Consider the following 9,343-nt stretch of genomic DNA (forward strand, 5'->3'; position numbering starts at 1 on the left):
ACTTAACCACTACACCAAATTGGCTCTCCTGGTAATAACATAAATTTTAAAAAATCTATCTATCAAGGCATGATGTTGTGGATGGAGATAAAAATATGGATCTGGAAGAGAAATAGATAAAGGAAATATGAACATGAGCTATTTGAATTTCAAGGGTCCCCAAATGTATTCTGCCTTGCTGATAAGGCAACAGGGATACTAAGAAGCAGCGCAGAACCTTATGAAGGGTGGTATTTTACCAACCAAATCTTGCTTTCCCCCCCTTTTTTTTGCTGGTGTATAAATGCTTGCCAAATCTTGAGGATTATATTCCTCCCTTTTGTTCAAACAAATTGCACAAGCAATTCTCACAAGGGATCTCATAACAGCTCTGGTTTCACAAAAGCAATTTAAGCATAAGACTTGGATAACGGATGAACAGATCTTTCTGTAATAGGAATAGACAGGGAAATATGCCACCATGGTTTGGAAGTGGGCATCAGCCATAATCATACAATCCATAATCTTTGGTCATATTCAGGGAAAAAACATATTGAGTTTACTTTCTCCATCCTAGATGGGAGAAGGAAATATATTGTAAATGACAATCAAGATTGATAATATCTATACAATTCTAGCATTTGGAAATAGGAAAAACCTAGATTTATACAGTTAATTTGGAATGTTAGTTAAATTTACACTGCAGTTTGCTGAAGAAACTTTATTTTTCATTCCCAACCATACATTCACAGATTTTCTTCTTTTGATGTAACTAGCTTGAACAATAGGAGGTTGCTATCCCTTAAGCTATTAACCTACAGACCCCTATGTCTTTATTCAAAGCAAAAATAATAAAATTATTTCTGCTCTCAGGTCTAGGAGAGGTTAAATAGCTAAAGCTGTTTTGGCATAGATGTTCTAAATAAGGAATCAGGAAGATGACATTGATTTTTTTGCTGATCACAATGAACAAAGGAAAGAGGTTAAATGGAAATCAGACAAATAATGATCAGATTTTCAAGATAAATGTAATCTCATCTGGAATTTTAATAGAATATTTAATTGATACATTTATATATTTATTATGGACACCTTGATATGGTCAACTCATTATCTTAATCTCCAAATGACTCAGGGTATTTTGTATAATGTAACAGAGAAAATGCATCTACTAACATGTAAGTCTGATGACTTGAAGAAAAGGTAAAATCTATGGCTATTAGAAAATATTCATTAAAAATAAAAATCCTGGCAATGGCTGACTAAAGAATTCCTTTAAAGGATGTTTTTGTTTTTCTAAAAAAAATTCTGGTCCATGGCCAATTAATGTTTGTCCAGTTGTCAACTTTTCATCCACAACTCTCCGTTCGGTTTCCTTTCATGGAGTTTAAATGAATTTTGGTTTATATTTTATGATCATGGAAATTGAGTATTCCTAAAGAAACTTAAAATCTATTTGTATTTAGGAATTTGTAATTCATGGAAAGAGGATTATCTTCCATACCAATACATGCTCCTAAAAGGTTGTTTACTGCCTGCAAGGAAAACCACTTTTAGGAAAGGATCCACCAGACAGAGTGTGAGAAGTTGGATAATTTTAGACCTCTGTCTCCTGTTAGACCTCCATATATCAGTAATTTTGAGATACCAAGACAGTGTTTTTTTCTGTGCCCTTCAGTCATTGGACAAGTCCCTGTATTTATTTATTTTTTTGGAAAGATTTTGGAGGTGGTTTGCCATTGCCTCCCTCCTGGAACTAAGAAGAATGACTGACTCCTGGTCACCCAACTGGGTTTGTGCCCAAGCTGGGACTAGAACTCATGGTGTCCTGGTTTCTAAATCAGTGCCTTAAAGCAGTATACCAAACTAGCCCTCCACCAGTTTAGACTCCTAGCAACTGCTTGGACAAGTCACTGCAATTTTCTTTCTGCAAGATTTGAGAAGTGTTTTTGCCATTGCTTCCTTCTTAGGGTTAAGAGAGAGGTCAGTCAGCTGGCTTTATGCCTGTGGCAGGATTATATCCCATGATCTCCTGCTTTCTAGCCTGATGCCTTAACAGTTAACCACTGTACCAAACTGGCTCTTATTTAGGTGACGTGCAATAGTTTAAACTTTAAAGCATAGTCAGCAAAGACTGTATCTAATTACAAGAGGGAAAGCGAAATGTTTGTGTCATCCTGTCTAATGTTGTAGGTCCAAAAAGCCTCTCTGAAGCTTTTCAAATATTTCACTGGCTTGTTTTATTCAGAGGATCGGGAGTGAAGCTTCCCTATCACTCTCATGCATCCGCTATATGCAAGTCACAAATAAAGGAATGAAGAAGCCTTCAATTTTTGCTACTTTTGGTGAAGCTATATAAATTGAAGAAAACCAAAGCTCTGTCACGCAGTGGTTGGAAGAGAAAGACAAGCATTGCGCTAGTAAACATTTAGAGAACACCAGATTGCGGAAGTTTGAACCTACAATTTGTTTGGCAACGGTGTCCTCCTACAGCAGGGGTGCCAAACTCAATTTCATTGAGGGCCGCATCAGCATTGCGGTTGCCCTCAGGGGGCCGGGTGGGTGTGGCCTGGGTAGGCGTGACCTACTGGGTGGGCATGGCTAGAGTGCGTATGGCCTACTGGGTGGGTGTGGCTAGAGTGCGTATGGCCTACTGGGTGGGTGTGGCCAGCTCTACATCGTTTGCATCAAGGGTGCCTATGGGGGCCTGGGCAGGAGTGGGACAGATCTGAGGGTCTCTGGCCGAAGGAGGGTCTCTGGGCCAGGGCCAAGGCAGTGGGGGCCGTTCCCTCACTGTTTCCAGGATGGCTTCGCGGGCCACATGAAACCACTTCACCGGCTGGATCTGACCCCTGGGCCTTGTGTTTGACATGCCAGTCCTACAGAGTCCTAAACTGAGGAAAGCATAATGCACTGAAATAACAATACCATAATACAGGTCGAGGAATATTCTCCCCAGAAAACTCAACCTTTACTTTTGTTCCTAATCCCATTTTCCCCCCTTGTTTGTTCGTTTGGCCAGCTCTCTGCTGCAGTACACTGAATATTTTAACACCTGGACGAAAGAGCTTGAGCCAGCAGGCGTCTATTTTGTAATGAAATGGTCCCAGAGGGACCGTTCAACTCCCGTGCTCTCCAGCAACAGAAAAGTGAAAATCTCAGGGTCGGAAGGGAAAGGGGCGGGGGCGGGTGTTTGTTGTAATTGCCTGGGTCCTCCAGGGGGCGCGCGAGTAGAGCTTCCCCCTTTCCCCGCCCGCTGCCCAGCCTCTGCTCCTTGTGAGGCTGGTGCCCGCCCGCTTCTTCAGAAAGAGGGGGAAGCGCGGCTAAAGCGGAGGTGCTTGCCCGATTCTCCCACTCCTCTGCGGGCGACGATCGGAGGATGGAGCCCGGCTTTCCGGAGGCATGAAACTCCCTTCTCTGGCAGCAGTTCCCCTCCACCGTACAACGCCTTCGCTGAGATTTTCAGGAGTCCTGGAGGTTCCCGCTTGATCGCCGTCCAGAAAGACACTGTGTACTATTGAACACTTGCTTCTGTGTAGATCGGGCTGTGCAGGTAAGGGAGCAAATGCGCTTCCCGGGTCTCCCGCAGCTGCTTGGCTCTGCATTACAGAGGGCGTGTTTGCTAACTTTTTTCCGGAGACATTGTGTGCCGGTGTGTTAGAAGGATGCTTGGATCTCGGGTTTGGTCTCTTTTCCCCTACCAAGATCAGGCAGCCTCTATTGGGTAGGACCCAGATCGAAAGCACATTTAGAGTCGGTGTATTAAATTAACCAAACGGGAAATCTCTCCCGTTGATTTCCATTGTCTTTCCTAAATTGGGATTTAATCAATTTCACACATTGACTAAGTCTACCTACAATCGCCGGATTGCATACAGTGATAAAATGAGGAAGTTTTCCAATGTCCCGGCCACAGATAATCCAGGATTCCTTTGTAGTGTTAACTTCCAGTGGTTACTGGAGGCAACCCTTTGCCCTGATGTCCCCAATTGATTTAAGGGTGTCAAGAGAAATGAGTGGTATATCTGAACCTTTGGGCTTCCATTGATTATGGTGACGGTATAGAAAAGGGGGTTAAAGCAGTTATGAAGTATATTTATTGAAGGCTTTTCACTTGGAAAAGTTTTTTTAAAAAAACAACAACCAAAAACCTCATTTTGTGATTGCTCTATTTCTAAGCCATCCTGTCCTCAAGTCCTTTTCTCCTTTCATGGATGATCTAATTTCCAGATTTACTTTTAGAGAGAAAGCATCTCTAGCCTTAAAGTGCTGACTATACCATGAATGCATCTGCTTAAATTCCCAGTTTTTATCAGGTAAGGAAGGGCGTTTAATTCCCTTGAGCTGTGCTCTGTTCAGTGGCAGTTATTGTTTCTGATCCTTCAGACTTCAGATCCACCTCACACATTAATCTGGTGTGGCAGACCAGGAAGGAACAGCCACTGCTTTGGATAGGACCAGTATTTGTGCAGATTTATGTGACAATGCCTAGAGACTGAGGGAATCTCAGTCTATTATTTAGAACATACTGTGTCATTTGAACTCTAACATACATGAGTTCTAACACAACAGAACAAGATAACTTCCACTTACTTGCCTTTCTTGTTTTGGGATCCTTTACATGGCCTATATTTGAGATTTAAATTCAAAAGACAGAAATAAGCATTTGTAAACCGTTGTGTAAAGATGAACAATTTGTTCACCCTTACATTTTCCATCCACTTGTAAAGAATGTTGTGAATGGCCTTAAATGGGAGAATTACAATACTTTGATAATATTATAACCCAACCCCACACCACATTAGAGGCTTATCAGAAAGCCACCTGTCTCAATCTTTAGGTGTTTCTGTTCTCCTATTTCCAATAATTGATTGACTGGGAATGGTGAGACTGCAGCCAAAAGTGATGTCTCTGGATACCAAGCCAGGAAAGTCTGAAAAAGAGTGTGTGGACAAATGGAAAATACTTCACCATTGGTCCAATTGATTGATGTAGTTCTTGTAAAGGTCCAGCTCATGGTTCATCCCTAAATGTAATTTCCAGCTCCTCTTTAACATCAAAATGTTCCAATGCATTCTGGGCAGTAACAGACAATAGAAAATGTTGTATTTGTTCAATAATTGCAGGAAAATATAAATATAAAATTGTCCATAGACTGTGTTAAAGAGATGTGAGAGACAGTAAAAATATAAACAGTGCTGATGGCTTGAAATTACCAGGACAAAACATTAGTAACATACAGTTTGGGGTTTATTGGTGTTAATAGGTGACATCATTTTTTTTAAAAAAAAAGAGAGAGAAAGAGAGATGAATATGTATCTTTTTTTATCCTGAGGCAAATTCTTTTGGAATAAACGCAAGGGCAATTTGCGTAAGAGTTCTCTCCCCACATGTAGGTGTAGTTTAATTTAGCTTTTTTGGCTACTTATGTGAAAAGCTTGATTGGCTAGGATACTTGAGTGACAGATTTCAAAAACTGCATAACCCTAAGCGTCTTTCCTCAAAAATAACCCCTGCTGAACCTGTAGGTTCACCATCAAGCAAATTGAGAGATTTAAAGGCTCTCAAGTTTATTTCCTACATATTGATGAAAGCATAGGGACTCGAAGGTTGAATGGCAGGGTTTGCCTTTCAGACCTCCCAAATACTAATCTGTACAGATTTGTTTCATAGCAGCACATTGGGGTGAACATCTGCTCAATTTAGAACCCTAACTAGAATCCCCAGAATAGGAATTACACGCCGAAATATATACCTATAGAGTAGTGTCAAGGATGCCATTTTCCATCAAGCATGCTGCTGGAATGGGCAGAAGCAAAAGAGAGAAAGGACTGGAGATAGACTGTAAAAGGTTTGCACAAATCTATATATTAATTTGATAGCGTGCAGTGAGTTTTGGAACTGCCTGCTAGGGGAAATGGATGGCAGTTGTTCAGAGAATTAATTGTTTGAAACACTTGCATATTTACTTAGGTGTGAAGGTGGTCATATATGGAGAAAAAAAATCTTTCCGTGTGGCATTTCACGCAGGTAACATGTAGGTAAGATTGCAAGCTCAAACACATAACTGGAATGCATCTCACTCGATGGAGTAAAACTAGCTGCTGAATAGATAGATGCATAGGAGTACCCTGTAAATGGGGTCACTTTACTTAAGCAGTCATCATTAGTAGGGCAGAGATCTATGCCCAAGTGGGCACCCTATTGGCATTCAGACATTAAACAAATGCTGACAGCTGAGTCCCTGACTTAAGAGATGCCAGCTGGAGAGAATTCTGTACAGGTGAAAATAGTTTTAATTAGACTTCATTCCACTGACTTCAGGGAACTTATGTATAGACTTGCAGTTTTCAGGACCTTTGTGGGACATTTAGACACACACACACACACACACACACACACACACACACACACACACACATGCACACACACATACACACACTACATTCAGTATTTGTTCCTAAATTCCTTTTTTTAGAAACCTCATGCATTTCAGTGGATTTTCATCTTTTATAGCAAGTATACATCCACCTGTCAAAGGCTGACATTCTAAGAAAAGAGTTCTGAATATTAATTATTCCTTTTAATTCTTTTTAATGGTTTGGGATGAACCCCAAAATATGCTTGTTACACTTTGCTATTCCTTTTCAACATATGGATTGGCACAGGTGTGTGGAGGCATTGAGGCATAATATTCTTGTTTTCAATCCAAAATCATGAACAGAATCAATAGAATGACATATTTGGGGCTTGATGTTTCTTTATATTATTAAAAAGTTTAGAAAGCCATTTCCATCTTATTGGAGAGAGTCAATAAAATGGCTGTTATGCTCCTAAGGTTTAAAATAGATAATTAATGCACTGTATACCCCATCAACTTAAGGAAGAAAAACAAACTGAGTAACATAAAAATCTAGCATTAGATCATCCAACAGCACTGTGCAAAACTTCAAATATTTCTTCTGGAAGAAATTGCTTTATTTCAGATCAGGCTGCTTTTGATGGCTGATGTTTACTCTGGAGAGCAGCAGCTCTCTGGACTGCACTCAGCCTTCTTTTAGACCTGCTTCCTGATCCCTTTTCTACTGAAGACATCAAAGATTGAAAGTTGAATCTTTTGCATGCTGAACACGTTGCATTCCACTCCTGGGCTACAATTGGTTTCTGTAATGCAACCAGTAAAAAGATAGAAAACATGGGAGTTAGCAGCCTAGGAAGCCCACACCACAATTCAAAGCTAAAACTGAAATCCTGAACTTCTAAGAAGGGCACAAGTTATCAGATATTACTTCCTGTCTAACTAACATGGAGTGGCTCAATGTATAAGAAGAGTTTATAAGCATTCTACATGGGACTACTCTTGAAGGGTATTTGGAAGCTGCAGCTCATGCAGAACGCAGTCATAATGGACAGGTTTTAGGACCCCTAGGGTGGCCCGTGTTACACTGCTGTTGCACCAGCTGCAGTGGTTGCCAATTTGATTCTGGGTACAATTCAAGGTGTTGATTGTCACCTGTAAAGTTCTTTATGGCATAGGTCCAAGTTATCTGAGGAACTGTCTTTCCCTATTGAGCTTGTTCTGTCCCACAGTGCTGGCAGAAGAGGACCACATCAGCTGAGAAATTCTGGCTGGTGGGGTCAGGATAAGAGCCTTTTCTATCGTGGTTCCTGCCCTTTTGGAACATCATACGCCCCTCAAGGTGATATCTGCACTCACTCAAAGTAGCCTGAAGACCCGGTTCTCTGTACCATCTAGCCTGGGGCCCCAATAGAGACCTGTCATTCTGGAGGTGGACTGAGATAAAATTCCATCTCTTCCCCATGTGCATCTTGCTCTTTTCCTTCCCATCTTTAATGACTTTAAATCAGTTTTAATGTTAATATTTTGTACTTTAATATTTTAATTTTTTATCTTGTTTTTATTTGGTTGTAAGCCACCTGGAATCACCTCTTGGCGAGATGGGCAGCATACTAAACAAACAAACAAATACAAAAGAGTTACTTTGCGCATCCTGTCGTGTGCATGGACCAGGGTGGTCCAAAATGTCGATATAACATGCACCAGCCACAATGGATGCACATATGATGCATGTAAGCAGAGCTTCCATTCCAGTGACAATTTTGAAGTTTTGGACCATACTTTGAATCTTAACAAGGAGGGGTCCATTTTTACTTTGGGGCAACCTGTTCCACAAGGTACCATAACAGAAAAGTCTACTGGTATTTTGTATCAGGCAGGTCAATTCTACAAGATCCAAGGCAAATGAAGACTTAGATCAACACCCTGAACCAGGAAATCAATTGATAGCCAGTCAGCTTTTGCAACAAAGACTTAAACATCTCTATATCTGCTATCACCAATTAGCAGGCAAGTAGCTGCATTTGGCATCATCGCCTGTAGCTTCTGAGTACTCTTCAAGGATAGGCCCATATCATGTTAATTGCAGTACAGGTAATCCTTGAATTATGACCTTAATGAAGCCTATCCTTTATGGTAGTAAGTCACAAAGTTGGTAAAATGAATCGGTCATGTGACTGACCCAATTTTATGACTTTTTTTGCAGTGGTCATTAAGCAAATGTGCTGGTCATTAATATAAGCAATGGTTCAGTATGGATGCAGAAATGCCTGGTAACATGAGATCAAGGATGCTGCAAATGGTCATAAATGTGGCTGTAATGCCAAGCATCAGGGTATGGACATGCTACCACAAGGGGAGCCTGGGTATCAGAACTTCAGATCCAGGCCATAAGTCCCCTTTTTCAAGTTGGCCATAACTTTGAACGGTTGCTAAGTGATCGGTTGTAAGTCAAGGACTACCTGGAGTTCAGATGCAAGATAGCAAGGACTGAGCAACTATTGCAAGTGCATCTCATGCTGCATGACACAAGAAATTGCAAGGACCATATTAGATTTTTTTAAAGCTAAATTTGTATGTTTTATTTAAAATAAAATGACTTTGACCCTGTTTGGGGAATGTTGAAAACCAGGTTCCTGGTATTAACTTGGGTAATATTCATCTGTGGTATGTAAAAAGAGGACAATATGGAGAATAATGAAAACCATTCGTCCAATTAAAAAAAAAGTTTAAAAGAATTCCCAACTGAGAAAACAATGAAAGAAAAAAATTATTAGGAGACGCAGCTGGATGATGCACTGAGGATGTGAAAGTGAATCAGACATCACAGTAGCAAGAAAAAATCCCAGCGTGGTTTGGGCTTGTATCAGTTGATTTCCCTATCTAAAGGGATAGCAATTGAAGGTATGAAGTGCCCTTAACTTGAAAAGCATTGGATGAGACACTGTATTTCAGTCAAATATGATAGTACTAAGTCAGTTTCTTGGTAAGGTGAACTTTTTGTCT

At 40.5% G+C, this 9,343-nt stretch overlaps 1 protein-coding gene across 1 annotated transcript in view; it reads left to right on the plus strand.

Annotated features, from left to right (window-relative positions):
• Positions 1 to 3,442: 3,442 nt before the first annotated feature.
• Positions 3,443 to 9,343, plus strand: part of CPNE4 (copine 4) — a 236,256-nt gene continuing 230,355 nt past the window's right edge. The window contains exon 1 of the mRNA XM_081343255.1: positions 3,443 to 3,532. The gene's annotated coding sequence lies outside the window, so the exon portion shown is untranslated. The remainder of the gene's footprint in view (positions 3,533 to 9,343) is intronic.

Source organism: Vipera berus (assembly GCF_964194415.1).
Source record: "Vipera berus genome assembly, chromosome: Z".
Taxonomy (NCBI): Eukaryota; Metazoa; Chordata; class Lepidosauria; order Squamata; family Viperidae; genus Vipera; species Vipera berus.